The following is a 24,726-nucleotide window of genomic DNA, read 5'->3' as shown; positions in this document are numbered from 1 at the left end:
AAAAGTGTGCTCTAAAATAGCCTTTTTAGCCCTACCTCTTAATCCAGTGAAGGTTTTCAGATACAGGACAGGCAAAGTGTGGTTGGCTATTTTTCTGTTGAAAGAGTAATAACTTAATGGTGGTATTTGGCATACACCAATATGCTGGTGCTGCTCCATCTCCATGGCATTGCTGAGGATCTTCCAGTCCATGAGGTGCCTTGCAGAAGGTGTGAGGAGTGTCGTTTCCTTCTGCTCATCTCATGCCAAGACACCAGTATGCCACCCAGAGTGATGGTATGAAGACCAGAAGAGGAGCCATTCCAACCCTTCAGTCCTGTTTCCTGCAAGATAAACTCCGAACCAGACCCCAGGTTACAGCCATGGGTAAGTGTGATTTTTAATTCTTATGTGGTTGAAGGCAGTCTGAACCTCAACATGTTGTTTTTTTTATGAAGGCTGTAGTGAGCAATGTTGTCTTGAGTAGTGTCTCTCTCAGTCTGTCAGATGATATTTGCCACTGATGTTTTATTGGAAACGTGAGGACTTCTGGAGAAAGGATGTTTTTTTTAAAGTGTTTGTAAGTGATTAGAGGCAGCATACAGAAATATTTTAGTATTAGAAGCAAATTTAATCTGCATAACTCTAGACGGAGTAAAAGGCATTCTAAGCAGAGAGTGCTTAATGAATAACTGTACAAAGAGGCCTTCTAACTCCCTATGTATATTAAGCTTTCTGCTTTCTTTCTGAAATATATTAATAGCTTCAAGAAGCCTTATTGATGCTGGCAAGTAAGCTTAAGCAGCCCTCTGAAGTCCCTGATGTTTTGTGTACAGCATTAGACTTCTGCATATGGTTCCCCCCCACACACTCGAGTGTTTTTAGGTTGGGGTGACTGCAGGTCTCTGAGAAAGCAAGATTGATAAAGCAAAGCAATTGGTGTTATTTCCTATGCATGAAATTGATTAAATGCTTCACTAAATGGCTTATAAATTTGACTCTCATATTTCTGTCACCCACTGCAAAGATTACAGAAACTCGTCTATAACTATGTTGTATACAATACCAAATTACAAAAGGTTGTAAAAACTAATGTTTTGTTTAAAGTTTTGAGCAGGACCATATGCCTTCAGTGACCTTGAGTAAGCTATTTTAATTCAAAACATTTCAAAGAGTACAAGTGAAAGAAAAAAATAATCTGCATAACAAAACTAAACTAACATAATTTAATACCTATTACTGCTGGAAAAAAATGTTGAATTCCCCTCTACTAGAATTTTATAATTTTATGGGCACTAAGTGTATGCGGCATGAAATCAAAGAAGCTCAGGTTTCCTTAGGCTGAATTGATTGGGTTTTCTTTATATACTCTGTTATCAAATCTACGTGGGAAGGTATACAGTCTCCTTTGCTCCTGAACTCACAAGCAGGGGAGGCACTGGTGGTTTTGGTTTTTCCTCATCTCCCAAAAGGTGAGTAAGAAACTGAGGCATGTATGCTGAGGATCTCAAGATGTCAAAAGCAGGTAGGAACACAACTTGCTCTTGTACCTGCTACAATTCTTTTTCATTTGGTGTCCTGTAAACAGATAACTTTCTGCAGGCTGAGCATTGAGGTATAGCTGTACAAGCATAGTCAGCTGCTACAGAATGTGATGCAGTGTGTTTTCCTGACTATCTTACTCTCATATGGTGTCCTGTACATCTTAGCAGCTGCTGGTTACACCCAGAGTTATGCTCTTGGTCTGCTGTAGAATGAACTTCTGGTCAATTGAGGCTGTTGTTATTCTAAATTCTTGTATGGACTTGTGCCTTGGCTGTCCTGGTATAAAAGTCTGACTTAGAAACTTCAGCTTGCCTAAACCTGTGTAATTGTAGGAAAGGATGTTACTTGTAAAGTCAGATATTAAACATACTAGTTATAGCAGGAGACTAGAAAAGGCTAGTTGCTATTATAAATCTGGTAAATACTGCCCTTCCAGCAATCATAAATCTTACCAGATCCTTTTCACATACAGCTCCATTTTATAGATGTAAAAGCTCAGGTTCAGCAAGCGAGCAGGCTTTGCCTAGTTTGCAAAGCCTAAGACTCAGCTCTAGCTCTTCTGCTTCCTAGAGTTTTAAGAACTCCATCATGGTCCCCTTAGTTAAAGAAATGAAGATCTGAAGAGATTAAATGTACTTGAATACATACAGATACTTGAAGCAAAGTTCATAGCAAGCTAGAATGATATGGCATGAAATGCAAACATAAGCATGAGAAAATAATCCATGTTTTAACCATAAATGCCTGTTTTCTACAGGAAAAGCTACGTTCTCCTATAACATTTACAAGCCATCGTGTCCCCAGCAAGGATTAACATTTGGCATCGAAGTACTGATCTGGCAAAGAGCTGCCAGTAATGTAATCTCTTTTACAACCAATGACATGCTTAAAGTCTTGACAGACTTGACCTCTGCCCATTGCTAATCTCTCACTTTCTTGCCCATTCAGATGTACATCTTTAAAGAGATGGCACCAAACATATAACAAACAGCTAAACTTTAACTGAAGGTGAAACAAGAGCTGCCTAGAGAAAAGCAGGGAGCAGAGGGAAACCTGAGTGTTCCCTACCAACTAGACATGTGCTGGGATTTTGTCCCCATTATGGGGAAAGAGGTGTGTGCTCAGTTGCACATATGCAGTGGCTTTTCCTCCTAAGACAGGAGAACATACCTCTTGGTAAGTGTGGCTATAAGCATTTGCTTGGTTTACAGGCATACTGAAGAGACCTAACTTTAATCAGACTCTTTATGCTTACAACCTGAACAGTCCTTGTTACCAAAGGATAAAACTTAAAGTAGCTGAAGCTCACACATGGAAAAATGATGTATAAAGAAACTTTATATTTTACTGTATCAGTTTCTGAACTCCCAATTGAGGCGTTTGGTTGAAAAACCAAAGTGACAGATTTACACTATGCTCAGAGAAAATAACAGTCAATCCAGAAAGATTCCAGCTGTCTTTTCTTCCATTTGTATGACAACGAGTCCTGGGACACATGCCAGCTCCCCAGATATTGCTGCTCCACAGTCTAGTTATTCTAACTTCTGGCAACTGGTTATTTGACCTTTTGGTGGCTTGTCATTTTAATATCACTTTCTCTATGTGGATAATCTAGCGGGAATCCCTCCTTTATAATGCAACAGTCTATACATGGTAATTAGCCAGAACAGTGAAGTATTGTGCTGTTAAGTCCAGCACTGAGCCACAGCTGAGGAGTACTTACTGTGGTTGGAAAGCTCAAAAATATGGTTTAGTCTCCTGTTAGTGAATTAGTGGTCCCAGGGCACTGGCAGAAAAGTCTAATCTTTTCTGTGCCGTGTGTTATGTACCAGTTTTTGGATTGCTCTCTATAGCCATGTGATAGCAATCTCCTCCCAGATGACTGCAACCCTGGCTCTGAAGGAGGCACAAAGCACACATCAGCTGAGTAGCTTCAGCCCTCAAAGCTTTTGCTTCCTTCTGGGTGATGAGTTACACCACTTTTGTGTGAGAAACCAGTCAGGTGTAAAAACTTATCTGTATTCTTCTGTCCCATTACCAGTGATTACGAAGTGGCATAAAAGCCAGTGGTGTGCTCTGAATTCCATAGAGATCCTTCAGTGAGTGGCCTGTACTGTTGGATGAGGGTTTCTATTCATTAGCTTCCAAAACAACCTAAAAGCATCTCCAAAGAGCCTAGCGTCTCTAGGCAGTCGAATATTCTGATGCTGCACTTGGTGAAAAAGCATGCAAGCAATCCCAACAACAAAAATTGGCCAAATATCTTTTATTTAAGGCTATATTCCATTGTAAATGCTAGGTTCACAATGAGCAGTCAGGGCAGAAAAGGATCTTAGGCAGTGGTGTATTCAGTTTGACATGGACTTAAGTAGATTTCCGAGTAATCCATTATGCATCAAGTGTTTAATCGACATAATTAATATTTTTAAGGGGAGCCATTTACATTGTATGTTCTCTACGCATTATTTACAATTTCAACAGTAACAGTTAATGCTCTGTGACAAACTATATTGTTTCCAGCTTGTTATCCATTCATAACAAGGTCAATCTATTACCATTATTTTTGTGAATGTAGCTGTTACCTTGAGGCAAAAAGTTAATTGTAAATTACGGAGGAGGGATTGAGTTTTTTCAACTGTACTCACTGTAATGTATGATAATGGTGCTATTTTATGAAACATTTACATTTAAAAGCATTTTGTTATTCATATCAGACGTGCTGGACAAATTCACTTCCAAACTTTTCATGAACTTAATGGGAAGAGCCATTTGAGAGGATGCAGCTGAGCATTTCATAACTGCAGCAGTTAAAACCAGATGTGGTCTCATCTATTTTTCCCCTATGTCTGGGACTGATCCCTCTGCCATTACAGTCCAACACAGCTCTGAGAGGTGCTTAGTGCTCGGAAGCTGGAGCAGATATGATTGTAATTTAGACCAACGCTTTAGCTTTGCATTACAAGAGCAGTCTGTAAGAAATGCATCTTAAGATTTTATTTAGCCTCTCATCTACACAAAGTACATAGAACATTTTGGGTTTTCTTGCACAATTTCTACGGTTGTCCGATTCCCTAGGAGACACAGTCGCTGTATGTTTATGCCTTGTCTTTTGCTCTCACCTGAGCAAAAGTCGAATTGCATGTGGCATTGCTGCCTCCTCAGCTCTGTTTCCCAGATCTCAGTAAAAGCTGTCATTTGTAATGCTATACAGAAAAGGAGAACCATCTTAAAATCTTTCCCACATCATTTTAATGATTCATCTCAAGGCAAAGCCCATGAGTTTTCCATTGGAATGTATACTTGTCTCTCTGAACGGAGAGATGACACCACTTAGCCCAGTGCTTCTGCTGAGCCCCAGATGTGGCAGCTTTGTCCTCGTCTTCAGTCTCCATGTCAGTTGTCTTCTGCATTTGTGCATTGAATGAGGTGACTGACTTAACCACATTTCATTCTGGTTTCAATTATGAAGCTGACATTGAATCTTCACAATCACTTCCAGAATAATAGAAGATAAACTTGTAAACACTGAATATTTTGAGCTTTCTAAAGAGAGCAAAAAAATGACATTGAACAGATGCAGAAATGTATTTCTGGTAGCACAGGAATAAAAGTGGTATCTTAGAGTTCTGTCTTCCTCTATTGTGGAGTAAGCAAGTGAAGCGTGTTGGGGTATTTGTCTAAATGATCCTATAAAGATGTGTTCTAACTTCTCAGTGATGAAGTTTGTGGTGTGCTAGTGGTGCTTGGGTGAAAAGAAATTAATTTCCTCTGAAATTTTATGGGGAACGATTTAAATTATCTGTTGTTCAAGCATCCAAAGGCTCACTTGAAAAATCTATTCCTTTCTTTAAGTCCTAATGAAAAATAAATTTATCAAGCTCGTGTCTTCTATCTGAAGGACTTACTATGCTGAATCACGACCAGTTGTTTGTTGTTGTTTTTCTCCCTATGCAATCAAACTTGTAGGCATTGTCAAGAAATAGCATATTTAGCTTGGGAAGGGTTAAGCACCATTATTTGTGGTCTCCATCACTGGTAGCATGTTCAAAGTGCACAAAGCTCAAGACATGTGCATTCTTCGTCCAATAACTTGTCCAGTAATTGGTATATTGATTGCTAATGTCATCATGTTTTAGTATATATAAACCCTCTCACTCTATCATACAGCCACCAACAATCCAAGAAGTCATTGTTTATTCATTGTAACTCCCAAACTGGCCGTGTCAGATTCTGCTTGAGGCCTTGCTGATAAAAATCAGCAGATGATTGGGCACACACATTCTTAACATGGCTGACCCATGACATCTTAGGGCCAGCAGGGAGCCTGTCATTATGTGTACAATACTCCTCTTTCTTTCCCCTTATCTATTCCCAGATGACTTTGAGATTTTTATTAACTCATTAATGACTGAAGATGTCATTAAAGAAAGTGGCGGGATAAGAGGAGGACAGTGGAGAAGGACATTTTGTTTGTTTGTTTAAAAGTGGAAAGCAGAGAGTCATTGGCTCCAGATAAGGAAAGACAGAGCTTAAAGACAAAACTGAAATAGAACCAGGGAAAAGATTGTTCATTTATTAGGGTGCCTAAAGCTAAGCCTTGGAGGGAGAACAGTGGGGAAAACATTACTTGGCCACTTTTGAAATACAATTAAGACAGAAGGGAGAGATTTCTACACAGAAAAAAGGTAGCAAAAATAAAAGGCTGCTCAGGTTTATGTAATACAACTGGTAGTCTTTGCAGGCATGGTGGGATGTGTTCCTGGCACTGCCTAGATGTTCAAATTACAGAATACAAAACTCATTCCAAGCGTGCATTTTATCCAGTGCCTTTAAATATGCTACTTTATACGGGGAAATAGTATCTGATTTTTTTTTTTCGTTTTTCTTGTGAATATGTCAATCGAACAGATACTGAACACCATTATATAGCAATCACACCTGCAGTTCTTTTCTATATTTTCTTGCATCCTATGAATTCTGTCTGTAAATGTAGCAAACTGTTGGATGTAAGTATGCATATTTTTGTGGGTAGGGTTTGATTGCATTAAGATGGTGCAGTACTTTCCAGTGAGTTTGCTCACAGACAGCTTCTGATTCTAAGGCAGTCAGTTATTAAGCTTCCCTTGAATTCTGGATAAACAATTAGTCCCAGACTATGTGCTTATCTTCCATTTTAAAAATATTGCCTATTTTTTTTTTCATTTCTCTTCAAAAGATCTCACACTTGATATTTATATTGGGATCTGGATTCATGTGACAGAGGCTTTTTTCCACACGAAATTTGGGTGTTTCCTATAATCTGAGGCCTGTTGGTTTAGAACCAAGGACTTAATATTTTGAGGATTGGAATTTTATTTTAATTATTGCCATTTGTAGATTGACTGAGGAGCAGTAAATGCTGTTCTGTCTCAGGCAGCTGCCCTCCATATGGTTGTTGATCTCAACCTAGAAATCTACAATGTGATTGTAGTGGCACGGGGTGTTACAGTGACATAGATATAGATGTCATCTGCATTGGCTGGCCTTTAATAATCTTTGTTTTAATATCTGTCTTTTTGATAGCAGGAGAAAGATGAGTATTTTTTCCCTGATGGACCCCCAGCTATTGATATAAAGTAATAGAAAAAAAACTCACTGTGTGGGACTACAAATCACTAAGTCCAACTAACGTGGCCATTTGCTTACTGCATCTTATAAGCTGTGGATAGTGGCTCTGTAGTCAGGTATGGCAGTTTGACCTTCCTGGCAGGCAAAAAAAAAGAAGGGATATCACAAACGCATCAGCATTTGCTGCCCTAATCAGCTATGCCTGAGTTAAATCAGTGTGCCTCATACCTCATGCACCTCGTTGCAAGGAAGCTTTCCTTCCCCCCTTAGGTTCTGGCATGCAGGCTCTCTCCCATTGTGTGCTGAAGTGAGAACCTGTGATGAATCTCTGGGTAATGGACTGTTGCTTTGACAAACTGCTCCTCTAGTGAAACACATGCCTGTCTTGGTGACGGTAATAGCAAAGTGCAGATTTTGTGGAAGAAATAGAGGCTTTGAGGGCTACAGCACCAGACTCCGAGTCTATAAATTGCTGGACTGGGATGTTCGATGCCTTTTAATATTTTCAAACATCCAGTAGAGTAATGAAAGAACTGTAGGACTACCCTGATGTGAGATCTCGGGAGAGTTGTTTTCGGAGATCATGGGAGCTCACAACTTGTTTAAGAACATGAAGTCCTATCCAAGTAATAGCTGGAAATAAGTTGCTTGATTTTTCTGTCCCCAAAGACAAATTCTTGTAATAGCAAAAGTGTAAAATCCAACAAAGAGAGGCTTGATACTTTCAGATGCTGCAGTCACTTCATACTGGAAAAAAGGCATACTGACAGTGAAACTATTTGGGGTAAATAATGAGGACAGACTTCCCAGAAATAAACTGGCATGGATTTGGCCATGAGATGTCAGATTTGTAACTTGGGAAATGAAATCTTCTATATACTGGAAAGCAGGCCCTACCCCGGCATGGCAATTCAGCCTCCAGAGCCGCAGGGATTTCTTTATAAGCAGTAGTATATTAAATGTGGAATCGGGTAGGCCAAAGGGACAGCGGTAAAACAGACAACGTGCAGTGACCAAAAATGAGCTCAAGCCAGACACACTAATTACTTATTGGTAATTTTGTTTTCCTATTGAGTTGGTTATTAGCTCTTGCTCCTGGAGAGGAAATGCTTTTTCTGCCGCTTCAGTTTTGCATCCAGTATTTTTTCCAGTTTAACAGGAGTTAGGCAGAATGCAGTTTTTGTCTATTTACCTGGTTAAGTACCTGTGTCAATGTAGAGGCAAAGGTTGGATTTTTACACTGCACACATCACTGGCATGGGCTGAGGAAGAGCACTTTTAGACAGACCTAGGTCAACAAAACAGATTCATCCATCACATCTGCCAGAATGGAAAGATAGTTGTCTTGATGCTCGGTCAATCTAAGACCTTTCTGCTGAGTCAACTGACAAGATTGCAGATATTTGTGACAACGAGGATACTTATCCCCTGCTAAGTGGGCTGAAGACCACCTAAGCATTTGGCAGTGGGTCTCCAGCTGAGGAAGCCTTAAGTTGCTCTGGCACACCAGCAAACTGCTGTTTGCAGTCATCTTCTCTTATAAGTTGGGCTTCATTACCAAAAAGACAAAATAACAAAAGGAATTCTGAGGTGATAATGGAGGAAGGTGTGAGAGCCAGTAGAAAGTACAGTAAAGAACCCCATGACAAGACATGATAAATGGATCGTTATAAAATTCATGTTTAGGCTGCACCAGGCTGGGGATAATGCCATTCGTCATGGCAACACTGGGGCACTAATGAGCCCTCATTGCATATTCATGGCTGTGGTGCCTCTGCTTCCCTCCCACCCCGACCCAATGCCTGGTAAATATCTCCACCTCAAGCTGAAACTCGACTTAGGCTGCTTTTTTTTTATTTGTTATGTTGCAGCAATTACACTGTAAAAGTGCTGCACAAGATTGATTGCTCTGATCTGTAGTTCAATTGTAAATTAGAATACACATCCCCCTGGGGACACACGGCCCCTATTTGTGATTAAGAAAAAAGCCCCATAATAGACTAATAGCTAAAGTTCTCTCTTTTACTTTCAGGCAATTAGCTTGATGAAATGGCCTCTTTTTGTGTACCCTGGAAGTGTAAACCGATATCATAATGAAGTATATGATGTTTATTCTATTATTTTCACCTTGCCATGTATGCAGGAATGCATAAATAATGGCTGCTTTGTCTAGTACGTTTACTGATTCAGAAGTAAACTATGTCTTAAAGATGCAGCGTAAGACCCTGCAGCCTTACGTAAACTGAACACCTTGACCAGTCCCCATGAAAACTGAGGATCTGCCTGAAGAAACTGGAGGCTGTTTTTAGCCAGATGATTAAATACTGTTCACAAGACACTTTCATTTGTAAAGAACCTTAATTGGAAAGTCCTTCTAATAACCTTGTGAGTAAAAAAAATCAGGTGTCTCCATTCTACAGAAAGGAAAACTAATGGGAAGGTGTTGAACAGGTTATACAGGCCCACGCAGGACCCCCTCAGTCAGTCAGTGCTGAAGGAATCCCAGCTTTGAGGGCACTTTTCAGGCAATCAGGAATGCCCTTCTCCTGTAAATTAGTACTGTCTTGGATGGCTCACAGAACAGCTTTGACCTCAAAGATGGCAAACTCTGATGTCATGGTTGCCTTCCTTCCATGAGACATAGGTGGTTAAAGCTCCTTCATCTGAATCTGAGGTGGATATGGTCATGCATGTGTTCAGTATTGTGTGTTGGATGCTGGTGTTCCCAAGAGTCTCTGAACTGTCAGTCTGGGAAAATGAGTCATGTTGTGCAATGGCCTCGTAGCACAGTGATGGTGTTCATGCAGTTAAGCTTGAGATATTTATCTGGGAAGAAAACTGCCATGTGCCGATAGTTCTGTGCATACCTGCTTTGTGACAAGAGGTGTTTCTCAAGTAGTATTTTGTTTTGGGACTGGAGTGTATTTTAAATGAAATCTCCAGCTGACCCTGCATTCTGTGCTCCACAGCATGCAAGTCCTTTTGTGTGAAATTAAACTAGCTGATGCAGTCTGGGAGCTCCAGCAGCTGGTTAATGGGCATTCAACTCACAGGAACACACCAGAGCTCAACCAAACAAACCTCTGGCCTGCAGTATAACCTGGGGCAGGTTTCTGCTTTTCATAGCACACTGTGAATGTCCCTTTATTTACCTATTTGCCAAGTGAGGTGTAGTCCCTAAACTGTTACCCAAGGAGTTAGGAGAGGAGTTAGGAGAAGATCAGATAGTGTGGTTGGGAAGTCATGTGAAATAGCCTGGAAAACTTGCATGAAAAAACGTCCTAGTTTATGTTTAATATATATACATTGTTACATATGGTTCATCTACAGTAGAAATAATTTCATTGAGTGTGTGAAAGATGTTCTGTAAGGGAATGTAACAGTTCGGAAATGCTTTGTTAAGAAATGCTACTGATACAGACCTTTTAAAGGTAACACTGCACATGGCTACAATACCATATTCTGTTTAAACTTGTTCATCATTGTCTTCTTGCATGACAGCCCTGGCATTTAAAATATGTTAGGGGTGACACAATACTTTCACCTGGTGCAGGCATATATCACTGGAAGGATGTTCTCATAAACAAAGTGCTGCAGGCGATGATCTTATCGTTCTCGTCTTCCTTCTTCTCAGTTCAGTTCAATGACAAACACGTATTTCTCTTCTTTGCTCCCTTTTCTGGTCCGGAGCAGCAGGTGATGTTGCAGATCAGGAATGACAAGCACTGGTGGTGGCCTGATAGGGACAAGCAGTAGATGGGCAGTGAGCATGCAATGTTTTGTAATGCTTGGGCTGGTGTACTGATTCTACATCATGCTGCAATTTTATAGCATGAGCGAAAGTTTACTTGTGTGCATGCCTGCACACGCGTGGCTATTTGAGAAAGACATAAAGCAAATTAGAATGTTCATATGTAATTAGTTCACTATTAGTGTAGTTCAGCTAAGGCAATAGGCAGGCAGTAAACTCTGAGATAGCTCAGAGATAAAAGGACCGAGGGTGCTTTGGAGAGACCTGGAGGTAATAGTTCAGAGGCGAAATTCCTAACAAATTGGGCAGACACCTTGGGATATTCCTGCCCCACACCATTATCATTGCATGGTATGGCTGTGCACACCATCCCTGTGTCATCTGCCCTGTCCCCTGCCCAAAGCCTAACCCTTCCTGGCATCTAAGGCTCTTTCACATTGCATAGCTCGCTTCTAAATTACTTAAGAGTTAATCATCATTTTTGTTTTAACATGTTAGTCTGTGAACTAAAAGTGGCTGAAATTCCCTGCTCAGACTTCCTGTCCTGCTTGTGGCAGTGTAAGAAAAATGATGCCCTGTCCTTGGAGCCACTCAGGGTCAGGCTGGACTGAGCTCAGGGCCCCCTGATCGGGTTGCAGATGTCCCTTTTCATTGCATGCAAGTTGGACTAGATGGCCATTAAGGGTCCTTTCCAATTCAAAGGATTCTAGGGTTCTATTCTATAAGGAAGAAAAAAAGATTATCGCCTGTGTGGAAGCTGGATCACCTCCAGGTATTTATCTTGAAATGTAGATGACAGTGTCTAATAAAAATAAGTCATCACTTACTGTGTGTAAGCATCACACTTGGAAAGAAACCCAAACCCTGAGTTCCAGTATGTGCAACTCCTCTATGAAGGAGCTATTAAAATGAGAATGTGAGTATTTCACTAAATCTGTGCTCTAGTGAAAATGACATTGGATTTTTCTCTCATTTTGTAGCTAGTTGAGAAATACTTCATCCATATTTCAAAGCCAACGATAATTTAGAAGAGCATCTATTGAGACACTTTACATTGTTTTGAATTATCTTTAAATTCTTTTTAGTTTGGAAGCATCTTGAAAACTGATTTGTTGTCTCCAACCCTTTTTGCCTGTTTGGCATTATCCCATATAAAGTTTTTGTGAAAACCCCCAGATACAGACTGTGTATATCATCAAATATCTCACAGTGGTTTTGTTTGGGATGGATTCTGAGAAGGAACAACAGAACTTTATCCCCAGAACTGATCTAACTTATTTCTGTTAACATAAAAAATGTTAGGAAACTTTGCACAGCTTGCCCACCTTTTTAGCCAGTGTGTGAGTTCCATTGTGCATCCTTCTATTAGAAATCCACCCTACAAGAAGTTGCATGAAACCAGAAGGGTTAATGGTATCAAAGGAGCTGTACTCATTGAATTCTAAAGCTTTTCTTAATAAGATTATATTTTTGGTGCTCTGTGGCAGAGATACCACCATTTAACTGTATTGCATAACAAATTTTTGCTCCTTGTATTAAAGTGAGCAAACATTTTTCCTCTTCAGAACATACTTCACGTCGCTTGTCATTCTATAAACCTCTGCCACCTCCTTTCCCAGAGTTCTAAATGTATGTAAATTTTTTTCTCATGTGGAATCATATGCGTATCTACACAAGTATCAAACAACTGTTGCTACTGAGACTGAAACTCTTCCAAAAATTAATTTAAAATAATCCTAAATGTGCAAATATCCAATGATCAGGCAGATCTGTAAAACCTGCCCCGAGCAAAATCATGCAATTAGAATAATGCTCATAAATGTTGGACTCTTAAAACTTTAATAGATCATTTTAATGGAAGGAGTTATTAAAATTTGTATTTGATTTGCATTATTACAACACTTAATGCACTACGCAAAGTTGAGTTCATGAGGGAAATACAGCACAAATCAGATTCTCACTATCTGAGTTGGAGCTTTAAAGAAAGACCATGTTCTGCCTGAATTTTCCTTAGTTTTATTGCTCTTCTAAATGGATAAAAACATCTATTTTATCATAGAAATGGCTAGGCAAATTGCTTGAGATTGATATAAAGCCTCAGAAGAGTGATTTGAGGAGTGAAAAAATCCTTCCCAATGTTGTATCTCACATATGAGAAGTGGTGGTGTTCTGATCATAACCGCTATCAAAACACCTTCAGCTGCAGAGTTTCTGTAGATGATTTAAGAAAAAAAGTGTTCCATGTGCGGCAACAATTACAAAGAAAATCGTGACTCTTTAGCAGGCGTTCCTTGGTTTATTTGTTTCAAGCAGACTAATTTCTGCATCTGTGTGTTCTCTGTTCTTTTCTGTTGGACACTTACCCTCCTCGATGCGTTTATAAAATTACCCATTTCATCAGTGTTCCATCTTCAGCAAACCTGTTGCCCAAACATCTTCCAAAATCCAGCGGAAAGCAGAGACTGGAGTCAGCAGAATTTCCATAATTCCCAAAGATTTGGGGATAATCCTGCAAGGGTTGAGTGTATAAATACATACATAAATACAAATCAAAGATATATAAAACTATCATCTCAAAGTGGAGCAAGGAATGCAGTGAACTTGGTTTTATTTCTGTATTTTTATTTGTATTCTTTAAAATCCCCTTGGAGAGATGTGCTCTCCATGACCCTTGTCCACATTGTCAAATTCAGTGTTTAGACTTGAGTTGATTTAAACTACTATAGAAGTGCTCAGAAGTTCAGAAATGGTGTCTCTGTGTACAGAAATTCTGTCTTTTAGAAGAATTGTGCCTATGAACTGGGAAAAGGAGAGTAGTTATATTAAAAATAGAAAGTGTCCTGTAGAAAAAAATATATATATTCACTACCTTCTGAGCTTACTATATGGTTTAAAATTCAATAATCAGACTCTTAGCAGGTGTAAATCATCGCAGGAATGATGCTGTGATGCTTTATATGATATTACCCAATTGTCTTGCTGGTAATTAAGAATATCCTCAGTAGAATAAGGACCAATGACAGAAGAAAATGTAAGTTGGTATTGTCTCAGCACACAGAAGTGGTAGACAGAAATATTCATGTGCATAATCTTACACCTTGCCTACACATGATACCCAGCGGGCTGAAGTAATAGCTTACAGTATAATCTTGGAAAAGGCACTTCTAACAAGCTGGGAGTCTTATGGGTTTTCTGTAAGTTTCTCATAATTATACATGGCAACACAAAATGAAAATAAACTAACAGACATGCATTTAGGAAATGTTTCTTTAAAGCTGTTTCTTCGAGCTTCTGTCAGAAATCCAGAGCATGCTATGCTCGTGTTTTTCAAGCCCTATTTTTTTTTGTATTTCATCTGAAGAAAATCAGCATCTCCTATTTTTCCCCATTTCTTTTCATGGGTTTCCTTGTATTCCTCAGCCCAAGGAAACAAATGCAATTTCTGTTACTCCAGAAGGTAATGAAGTCCACCTGATAAAATGCAGCAAACCTTTGTACTCAATCTCTAGTGTAAGTTTCAGAGGAAAACTGAGATGTCTTCCCCTTAATTAAATAGTCACTTCCTTGAAGATCTATACAAGCAATGCTGTTTGCCACAGTACAGTTCCTTCAACCTAATGAGTCTTTTCCAGTATCAAACCTTTCATTGCAAAGCAGGTGCTTCCTCTCCTTGGTGCATCTCTTCTGATTATTACATAAAGTGTTTTTATTAAAACAGCCTCTTTAAGGAGGTGTCTGTTTTAAGATATGTAATCTCGTGGCTCTGACCTATGCATTCTGCTCATAGCCTTCCCAGTATTAAATGGACTTCTGAAATCACTTGGTTTTTAATTTAAATCAAGTTGCTCTGGGAATGGCAGGTGTAAATTCCATTTAAACAGTTACATTGCTGGTCATCTGTTCCCTGTTTTCTCACTTGCATTATGATGATCAATTTTGCTTCTGCTATCCTAAAAAAAAACTTTAGGAAAACATTAGAGGAGGAGGAGGGAAGCACAATATATAGCAATGAATGTTTGGATGTATGTGTTCTAAGTGTCCTTGTAAGAATCTTGATGACATTGAAAGGCCAAACACAATTGACAAAGATTTGCACACAAAAGAAGTCTTTGGATATCTAAAAGGTATTTCTAGATCAGATGAAATCATCCCTGCTTGATAGGTCTGGAAGTTTTGTGTCAGTGTCTACCAGATGGCTGCTCTGAAGCCTCCTGCCCACAGGTAAAGCCCCATAGCTTTTTCCTGGCTGAGCAGTGCTGCAGATAGGAAGGAGTCGGTTTGTCTCCTCCTGCCAGGCCTGCAGCAATCAGGAAGTGGGCAATGGTGATGGGATGGGAAAAGGGCTGTGCTGGCACACTATGCTTCTAGAGGAGAGGAGATATGGCAGAACACTGACCAGCACCCAGGGCAGCCATGTGACATTCAGCTGTGGGGTGAGGAAACCGGTTTGTCATTGCATCGCTTAACATGTGATCTCAGGCCAGAGCGAGGCACACCTGTGGGTGCAAGAGATAAGATTGCATTATGAATGCTGTACTCAGGTTTTGCAGATTTTCTTGTTTTCAGCCTCAGTTTGAAAAATGCAGTGGAATTCTCAGTTACCAGTACTCATTCACAGGTAGTCAAATCAAAGAAAACAAAGCATCTCTCCCTGTCTGCCCTCCTGATTACTGCCAGAAGGTACCAGGGCCCCAAAATAGAAGGGAGTTCCCATAACCCAGGACTCCTTGGCCTCAGAACTATACGAACATGAAGAAAGATGTCCTTAGCTAGAATTAAGCTATCACAGAGTCACAGAATCGCAGAGAAATGAATGAAGGTTGTGTATATTTGTGTAGCAGCACTGTGTTATAACCTAAAAATATATTTTGTGTGATAGGTAAGGTGAATCCTAATTGTTTATAAGATAGAAAAATGCATTTCTGGCATTGAGCCTTTCATTCTCTCCACTGTTACAGTCCTTTTTCTACTGTCTTTATGCAGATGGAAGACTGAGGTTCCCCGGATATTCTTTTCCCTCCTGTATAAGATGTCCTTTACGCTTTGATGAGATCACTGGTGTATTAGTTCATTTCATTTTTTCAGAAAGGATCCAGAAACCGCAGTGAGGTCATGACTGTAGTAATGTCTGAAAGGATAGTTTTATGAAGAAGTTGTCCTCTGCTTTAGTAAAGCACTAAGGGAATTTTGTGGCTCTCAAGTGTGTTGGACAAGTTAAGGTTTGTTTATTTTTTTCTACTGTGTATTCTTTGCAGAAGGCAGCCAGCTTCATACTCTCATTTCCTATGTAGTACGTGAATCCAGGCTTGCAGGGAAAGCCTCCTGCAAAAGCTGTGCTTCATTTTAATTTGAAAACCTGGTAGTTCCCCAGTCATACAGTCAAGTGGAATTATTTGTGGAAAATCAGACTCCTCTTATGAGCTCAATGTCACATCATTAGACCCTCATCATTCAGAGGGTGGGTGCCTTGCTGAGAATGTCATAGCTTCCTTCTTCAAGGAGAAAAATCCTTGGGGCATCCCCAGTCCCATGGTATCACTTTTTAATATGAAGCATCTGTGCCTCATTGATCAGTGGGAAAATGCCAGATAAGGATTTAGACTGTGACATTTCCGGCAATGACAGCAATTTGGAAGTGCCAAACTTTCACTGTTGTTCTGATTTTTACCTCTGGTCTTTTCCACTTTGTTTGTAAAGTGAAGTGGCAAGGCTTTATGGTATGATTCCAAAAGGACTCTGGATGGATTTAGTACTTGAAAGAAATATGTGGGCAGAAGGAATAATATGCTTTGCCTTTACCGTGGTCAGTGTATTGTATTTTAATGTGCTCTAATGAACTTAGAAATGACTCCCCAGTGTGCTTGCTCCTTAGGTCGCAGGGGTTATTTCGAGTTTGCTGTCTTCCTGGATTCTTGAGATAATTCCCCCTGGATTTGTTGGGTCAACAACAAAGTGGAGATAACAAATACACTGCTGCTTTAAGCCAGGGCAATGCTTTCTCCCTCTTTGCTGTGAGGATTTATGCATGCTAACAGTTACACTGCTTGTAACATAACAACTTCAGGGTATCTGTGACACACAATGTAAAACCAGTTCTCCTTTCATACCTAGAGACCAAACATCCTGGATAATCTGGGACAGATGCCATAGGTTTCATTTTCCTCAAAGTTTGAGTGTTAGTTATCCAGGAAAGCGCAGGAGACTAATTGCAGTGTTGATAGTGATAGGGAGCCACGTGTTCTGAATGCCATTAGAAGCCAAAAAAGATCCCACCTTTAGGTGACAGTAATATGCATGGCTACAGAAAGTCTACATGGCTATGGTAGGTCTTACAATTTAAAAAGGCTAATTAATAATTCTTAATGGTCTGTGGCTTTCTGAGTATGAATTGTCACATTTTGGTGGGCTGAGGGAGGTGAGGAAACAGGTTACATTGCATTGTTTGAAATTACAGGGTTTAAAATTGTTTAAACGATAAGCAGATAGGGTTTCCACACTAGATTTGAGACATTTGTTCTCTTTTATTTGTACTAAAATTTCAGCTTGAGCTCACACTGTCATGCTATCCGGACTGCTTCCCAGACAAGCTAATTTGTCTACCTGTGTTCCATTTTAGGCCCTGGTTTTAATTTGAGGATGATTCCTGCTAATACCAAAGACTGGAGAGGACATCCATTAAAAGTCTACACAGCAATTGAAATGGAAAATTCCAAAAGAAACCCTATTAGAGTTTTTCTCCATCAAATCAACATTACAGACTTCTTATGCATTTCTTAATTAGACATTGATATTAACTGGACTGTTGCATGATTTAGATCTAGCTCTTAATCTCAGCTATTCTATGCTGCTGTAGTTTTTATGACATCCAACTAGCGACTGCTTTATGCATTAATCTATCTGGAAAACCACCTTCACATTTTTTGTCTTTTTTTAGAAGAATAAAGGCCCCAAGAAGGAAATGAAAGCTTTTGGGTTCAGCCATTAGTAATTTTCTGCTTAGTATTTGAAAAATTGCTTATTTTAATTGCTTCATAGAAGAAAAAGATATCAAAGCTAACGTTCTTTCTCTCCAAACTTTGTAATTATTTCTCTCAGACTCTTATTTGAAATGCCTTGAAAGGATTTTCATTGAAATGTAGATTTCTTCTCTTTCAAAAGTACTTTTATTCCCTCGTGTTTCTTTCTTTCTTTTTTTTTTTCTTTTTTTTTCTTTTTTTTTTTTTCCCCAGTGACTTCCTCTCTGGTTTCAGGGCAAAATACATGGAGTCCACTCTCTGGACAGGACAGCACATGTCACACAGATGTCACTTAAGTGCCATCATCTTTAAAACTAACTCTCCTGTGGTAGAGACCATGATAGCAGCCAGCTATTGGGTCCTCAGCATGGTTTCCTCAGGCTTACTCTGTGCAGTGAAGTCATAGGTGTTAGATTAGGTGCACCAGAGTCCTGCTCCTTTTGAAAACAGCTATGGGATTTCCTCATTAATAATGACTACTAAAACCAGGGGAGCCTAATGGAAGACTTTAACAAATGCTTTGTGTCTGCTGGTTAATCTAAGTTTGGGGCTTGTAATAAAGTCTGGAGACAGATAAATTCTGTATAGTTTCAGGTTCTGTTTGTAGCTGTATAATCCCTGAATATCCCAATCTGGGATGGAATTTGTTAGCCAAACCCTGCCGTTAGTTCTACATTGTATATAAATACCAGCACAGAGACTCAGACCTATGCTGGCCTCATCAGTAATCCCTGATACCAATAGAGCAATAGTAGCAAGTTCTTTATTTCACCTATATGTTTTCAGAGAACATTATTTACTCATAGATTATGATCTGGTCAAAATGATCTATACATTCATTATGTTTGGAGTGGGCTTTCATAACTCACGCTATCTAAGAAAGAGGCAAAACTCACATTTGTTTATAGTGCAGCAGTTCTGCTCAGCAAAAAAGGCACAGAGGAAATACTGTCCTATGCTCCCTGTGCTCTGCTCTGGGTCCCAGGTGATTTCTCATGCCAGTTGAAAAACATTTTTGAGAGCTCCACAAGAGCAGGGTCCTGACTGCTTTGAAGTGCCCCTCAAAATACAGCTGTCTGCGAATTGGCTCTGCAAGCCTTCTTCCACTGTGGCTGGGATAGTGAAATTTTCCCAGTGGAACAAAACCTTTTGAGAAGAAAAGGTTGAAATGAAGCTAAAGCATTCTCAGTATCAGATTTTACATGTGTTTTTTGCAAGAACACAAAAGGAAGAAGTAGAACAAGAAAATGAGTTAGAGGAAGATGGAGAGATGGTCTATTAAGCAAGGCTACTCTTTTTACTCTCTGAATTTACAGTCCTGATAGACATCTTTATTCAAAATTACTCTTTTTTTATATATATTCAGATACTACAGTTTTCAATACTAGGCCCTAGATTTGTCCAGACAGATTACCTTCTTATTCTCACAATGAAACTTAATTATCCTTTTGATATCTTCAGGTACTTTCAGTTATTTCCCAATCTATTTCTGAGGACAGGGAGCAGCCATTGGTCAGTCAGTAGTGCAAGAACTCCACCTCCCTGCTTGTTATGCTTTTTTGAAGGCAGAAGCTTTCTGGCCCTGGGCTTCCTCTAATAAATTTCAAGGGCATTTTTCTCTGATCTACCTTTGCTGGGCTTTCTGGCTGGGCAGAGTCTTGTCATTTCCTCAGCACCTTTCTGTGTATTACTTGGAAGCACCTAATGTGAGTAACTCACCTGGAATCCACAGAGGGTTGTATGGATGATTCATCACTCAGGCAAGAATAAATCCTCACAAAATCCAGAATGGAAATGACTGCATGGTTTCAAACATCCTGTATAACTGCTGTTGCAGCAGTAAGGAATGCATCTGAGTAAAGTCAAAATGACTAATTAAATTGGTTCGCAGCAACAGTAGGAGCAAAGAGGGCCGTATAAACTGGTATTGAGTAGTTACTAGATTTCAGGACATTACATTGATTTCATCTGTAAAGAAACCTACAAACACACATCTATCCATTATCACTACCTCTGTAATTGAGCAAAATTACCAAAGGGTATAACACTAGGTAATGTGGAAAGGTTGCATAAGGTAACCCAGAACTTGCAAATACTAAATAGAAAGTGATAATGAGTATCCATGTGGTTTTTGAGAATTGTTTTTAGGCCATAGTGTGTTTGTGAAAGCTTCTATTACTCAAATAAGAAAGTAGAAAACGATTACAATAAGTTAAAAATAGCCTTGAGAAAACCTCCCAACTAATCAGAAGGTAAAGAGATAGCAGAACTGATGTATGTTATAGAATCCTTTATAAAAGAAATGTAAAATGTCAAAGGGCTGACCTGATAAAATAATTTTAATATGTAAATGGAGAGGGTTGTTGGTATGGTATGGTACACAGGTATGCATTATGGGATTGAACAAGTAGTGGTCAACTGCATTTTCATGACGAGGTTGGGAATAAGAGCCTGTACAGACTTTTTACATAGCATAAAACTGAACCAAAATTCACTTACACAGAGTTGTATTCGTATTCTGTTCACACCTCCATGATAGTTGCTTCTCCAAATGGCAGTTGTGACCCCATCCTGACAGCAGAGTATAGGATGGCACAGGATCCTGGTACTGCAGAATACAGCACAAGTTTCTCAGTCACACCCAGCCTATTTTATTTCCTGATGACTTTATCACTTAATAATCTCCGTTAGCCCAAGTAAACAAAATATTTTCTGTAAATACAATAAACAGTGTTTCAAAGGACATGGCACTTACTCAATTTATCATTTTGGTGATTTAAGATAAATGTAAAAAGTGTCTGAACAAGTAGAGTTGGGGATAGAGACTTGGGCTGGGTCCTCAGCTTTGCTGCTGATAGGATCTGCAATCTTGGACCAGCCACTTCAACTCTCAGCCTGGCTGCATTTGTCGTCCCCATAAAGCAGACAGTTAGCACCTTTTATAGGGCTCCTACTGTACAGTCTGTACAGTGTATGGTAGTAAACTGGGTCCTGAGCTCACCTCTGCCCTTGCTCCCTGTGACTGGGAAACTAGTAATAAAAAGTAATCATAAGGCCTGAATAATTATGTGTTGTCTTTATAGTGAAGGAGGCCTTGAGCAGTGTGAGCCCTCCGCTGGGAGAAGTCCCATTTAAAAATCTCCCTGGCATGAAAATGAATCAGATCCTGTCACATGAATGGCCTGCATTTATCAGTCTTCACCTACCTTCTGGTCGTTCATTTTCTCTGCTGGCTTGTGCTTGTTCCCTGGTTGTTGGCAGGATCTAGGCAACAAGATCTCGCTGGAAATTGGCTATTAAACTAAGGAGAAAATAGAAGAAAAACAGAACTGCCTTAGAAGACGCAGTATTGCCACAGTGATGTAATAGCATCAAACAACAAATGCAACTTCTGAATGTCTTGTGGTTCATGCTAGAACAGGAAGGGAGAAAAGCGAAAGTGGATTTTGATCATTGCCAATGAATTTGGAACAATATGGGATTTTGAGATCTTTAGAAATACAGCATGAGTCCAGGTTAAGTTCTTGCTTGATCTGAGCAGATGTTCTCCTTCCTTCCTGTAACCATTGCAGCATTAAGCATTGTACCTATCATCTTTTAAAAGATGATTCTCTTCTTTAACTACTGGATTCTGGTAGGCCTGCAGTTGCTTTGTTAAATAAAACACTGCTTTAGGGAGCCAGGCTGGCCCTAGGGATGGGTAATGCGGTATAGCACTTTCATCTCTCACCCATGAACCCAAGTCAAACAGAGTTTGGTAAATGGCCAATAACCTTTCCCATCCCAGGGCTGTTTGGTGACCTGTGCAAAATGAGGAGGGTCATTGCTGCATCTGTTTACTAGAAGGCAAGTGTCAACTTCACCATAAAAAGGGACATGGTTGCTCCTCGTTATCGCCCAATTTAACATTCTTAAGCCAAGAGACCAATCCCAGAAAATGCAGCCAACTCCTTACCCAGCAGTGGTGGTCCCAGTGCATCAGAGCTGTGCAGTATGTGCATTAGCAAGGGCAGTGGTGTGGTAGTAAGACAGGCTAAGCCTCTCCTGCAAACAAATTTCTGCAGATCTGTATTTATGATCTGAAATAGGCACAGGAGCCTGTATAGGGACACAGCACTGATAGAGTTAATATGCTGATAAATCTTCTCTGTGCTTGTACTTTCCTGACTACACAGTTCTGGTTACCAAAATAGCTGTGTGTGAAACTCAGCGCAGTGCCCGATCTCACCCCGTGTGCTGCTCATTGTAAGGTCAGACCTTTGGCATCAGGAACCTGTTAGAAGAGAGAGGAATCGCTTTAAGGGTTGCTGCTACTCGGGGGATTACCCTGGAAGGTCTGCGAGGGGAAAGGGAAGGGCAAGGCGGGTAACCGCTTGGCCACATGAAAAATCAACAGCTTTTAAATTCTGATAGATCAATATAAACCTCTGAAACCCACCCAAAACTCCAGTCAGCTTGTTCTTGCCCACAGTGCTTCTAGTCACCACAGTCATTTTTTTTCCAGCCCTTTCGCACCATAGAATTGATAACATTGTTGTGTTCAGCTGTGAGTTACTGTTTAATCCCTACTATCTTGATTAATTGCATTAAACTGGTATACCTGTGTTAATTAAACAGAAGATGGCAGAGGCAGCTTTCAGTTCGTATTCTTTTATGTAGATCATTTCCCAAGGCTTCTCAGGTTGTGGAAAAATAACAATGCAGACACATCACCCATAATATTTCAGCTCAGCCGATAAAGCTATTTTACTCATACAGCAGACTATGATATTTTTTCCACTTATCACTGTATAGGCTTAATTACCATGCTGCTGCTGCATGGCAGCTCCCCTCACTGTTTTTTTTTTTATTTGTATTATTTGCAAGTCGTAATCATGTTTTCCTGTCATCCCCGAGCAATGTGCGTGCGTGTGTACAGGCAAATGCCAAGCCTGGAAAGGAAATCTGATGCGTGTCCATGAATTGGAGTTTTCAAACTTTGGCTGAAGATTAGTACATATAAACATAGCTCTGCCCCCTTCATCTTGGATAATTGGTCACAAATGCTACTTGACACTTCTCAAATCAGACACTTTACATAGTTCTGAGCATAGCTGAACTTTTTTGGCAGGAATTAATTTGCTTTGCAACTCAGCCGCTCATTCCTGGCCCGATCCCTGCTGCAGTGATTTCAGCACAGAGCTCTGCCAGCACGAGGAGCGGAGGCAGGACGAGATCTGCTTGTTAGCACTGACTCGCCTGGCTTTGCTGACTCCCTCAGAAACACAGTGACTGTAGTTGCTGTTTTACCCTGCACCAGTCTACATCAGCAGTGGGATTTTTACCTTCAGGTCCCTCTCTTACTTCCAATTTCTGGGCAACTCACATAGCATCTAAAGACAAAAAGGTAATGAAGGCAATATAGTGCCATCAGAAAACACAACTTCTGACACATCAGGCAGGACCCTTCCACAGCAGCACTGGCTTTATAGGAGATGGCTGTGAACTCCCTCCGCCCCAAAGAGATTGTCTGTGCTCTCTCCTACTTCTGCAAACAGCCCTCACTTCAATAGCAGAGAAAAAGAACGCATTCCTGAAGTACTGGAAGTTTTATGTAGCCACAGAATCCATGCTGTTAAGCAGTCCTCTGCTTGCTCTGACTTTGCTGCATGTTTGCTCTCTGTGCATTGGTACTACAAGAGCTGAGCAGACCATATGCTCACGTAGAAGGGTTGCCAGGTCTCAGGGAGCATTATTGTGCATCTCCCAGTAGGAGCTTGGGGCGGGAGCATATTCCATAAAGGTTTTCACTAGGAATATTGTATTTTATCTGGTGATTTTTTTTCTGTACAGTCTCTGGACTATGTGGCAATTTATCAGCATATCCATGTACACATATGAATAACCAAAGGGAAATATCATTCAGCCTTTATTCACTGGGATGTTGATAAGCAGCAGCATATTAAAAATGTTTGTCAGTTTGTTCTTTTCAGTTATCAAGTGGTATGTAAGCCAGCATGCCCTTGTGCTGAAGGCATTTATCCAAAAAATGGAGAAAAAAATGATAAAACAATGTCAGTTCTAGAAGAGGACAGAGATTTTCATGGATTATTTTAGTGTCATTGACTTGCTCATTGCTAACAGTAAAGCCTGTAAACTAGAGTGAGCCTAGAGAATGATGTGAGCCAGAACAAAGTGCTCCTACCTGCAAAAGCGCAGAATGAAACTTCCCACCATGTTTCAGGTATAGTCTGGAAGAGGAGTAAACACTTGGTCATGCACTTGGTGCTGGTTCTTACGTCTTCATGCAGCTCAAAGCACTTTTGAAGAGCAGCCAGGATGAAAGCAGTCCATGCTGCGCCATTGCTGGGCAGCAGTCAGGGCTCCAGATCCATCAACTCTGTCTTCACATGTTTAGTCCCCGTGAGCACACTGACTTGTGGTAGTTCATCTATGTAAAAGAAGGGTAACTGGGATCACAAAAAGCATCGCACATTCATGGTAGAGGGCGCAAAAACTTTTGTTACCCCTGACTGCCATGCAATAGTAAAAGAGATTATTTATTCCAGGCTAGTAAGTCTTAAGTTTTCATAGGCTCTTGCCTTAAACAGGTGAAGACATATCATGCTTCCTCTCGTTTATTTCTCATACTGCAATCATAATGGGCATGGCAGGTATAGTATTTGTAGGTGAAACAAGCACCAATTGATGAAGAAATGCAATATTGCTCTAAAACCTGGGCTAAGGAGGATGCCTAGCTTCCATTGCCATTACATGTCACTATATAAAATTAGCTTTCAGGTCCTAGACAGTTTAAAATAACATGTCTAGTGTTAGAATAGAGGAGTA

General features: G+C 40.1%; 1 long non-coding RNA gene across 11 annotated transcripts; it reads right to left on the bottom strand.

The window, feature by feature from the left end:
• Positions 1–10,400: 10,400 nt before the first annotated feature.
• Positions 10,401–24,328, bottom strand: LOC107318847 (uncharacterized). Of its 11 annotated transcripts, XR_014934142.1 has the most exons (10): positions 24,083–24,328; positions 22,084–22,171; positions 21,854–21,996; positions 21,105–21,199; positions 20,398–20,506; positions 19,618–19,750; positions 15,279–15,378; positions 13,246–13,391; positions 12,208–12,260; positions 10,401–10,867 (listed from the first exon to the last, which is right to left on the bottom strand). It is a non-coding gene; the product is annotated as an uncharacterized LOC107318847 (long non-coding RNA). The 11 variants fall into 11 exon arrangements; XR_014934143.1 differs by lacking the exon at positions 12,208–12,260; XR_014934144.1 differs by lacking the exon at positions 21,854–21,996.
• Positions 24,329–24,726: the final 398 nt, after the last annotated feature.

This window comes from Coturnix japonica, chromosome 14, assembly GCF_054131305.1.
Source record: "Coturnix japonica strain WE chromosome 14, WE-NBRP24, whole genome shotgun sequence".
Lineage (NCBI taxonomy): Eukaryota > Metazoa > Chordata > Aves > Galliformes > Phasianidae > Coturnix > Coturnix japonica.
The sequence above is the reverse complement of the archived record's forward strand: the minus strand, read 5'-3'. Positions and strand labels throughout refer to the sequence as shown.